This window comes from Pterocles gutturalis, unplaced genomic scaffold (genome assembly GCF_000699245.1).
Source record: "Pterocles gutturalis isolate BGI_N339 unplaced genomic scaffold, ASM69924v1 scaffold28899, whole genome shotgun sequence".
Classification (NCBI taxonomy): domain Eukaryota; kingdom Metazoa; phylum Chordata; class Aves; order Pterocliformes; family Pteroclidae; genus Pterocles; species Pterocles gutturalis.
The window spans coordinates 1-1,049 of record NW_010136638.1 but is presented as its reverse complement, the minus strand read 5'-3'; positions in this window follow the sequence as shown (position 1 = coordinate 1,049).

Here is a 1,049-nt window from a genome sequence, read left to right as displayed (position 1 = left end):
TCATCTCAAATGTGTATAACCTTTCATTGCATTATAGTTAGATCTTTGGAGATAATTTTCCGATTGTGCCATCTTGGAAGGATATTAACAGGCTAGCATCAGCACACTGGGGCTGTTTTCCTTTCAGTAATCTGCCCAAATACATGGGTGATGAAAATCTTGGTTTCTTCTGTGGTTTGAGTCTCTGTTATCAGTCATGTTCCTGTTTAGTATATTCGGCATGAATCAGGACAAATTATTGCATCTTGCTTGTCCTTTAGTTTTCTTGGAATAGTAGTTAGCTCAAGAAGTTGTTGTCATGATGTGTTGATCTTCACTGAGATCTTTAAAGGTGAGCAGTATGGTGCATTTTTAGAAAAGAAAAATAAACCTCCTCAAACCCTCTGGTTGTTTAGTTCTTGATGCTTTTCAGGTTTTTCAAACTTTGTGTTTCATGTAAAGCTTTTCCAAGCTTTCAGTTATAAGCGACTAAGTACCTATGTGTTTGGTTGTGGGGTTGGCACGTGGTGAGTTGTCATACTGATTTAGGATTTTTAAGAAACAGAATGAGATGATTGAGGTTGCACAAAAACTGTCACCACTGTTTGTTCTTCTTTTAGTTGTGCATCTTGTGAGGCTGGTAAAAGTTCACTCTTGCCTGAAAAAATTTCAGAATGGGAGCTCTGAAGAGCTGAAAGTATTGGACATGTGAATGCAAACTAGTTACTTGGTGTTTGTGGAAAACCAGACTCCATTACCCGGTGAACACTCTGAAATCAGAGTGCCTTTTTTTTTTAGGCTCAAGTGATGCTCCTCCATTTTGACATTCTTGGTCTTTTGTGTACAAGAGAAGAGGGCCTTGCAGGAGAATTATATCCCATCCCATGAACTAACGCATTTGTATTTAGGGATAGCAGTTTATTAATTTTGATATTATGTTTAGTGCTTAACTTCATAAGCCGCTATTATCACCATTCTGTTCAGACATCCATCATTATGGTGGTTGTTCCATGGAATTAAAGGCGCTGTTTGATAACCCCAACAAAGGCGAGGCGTAGGGCTTGAAGGTG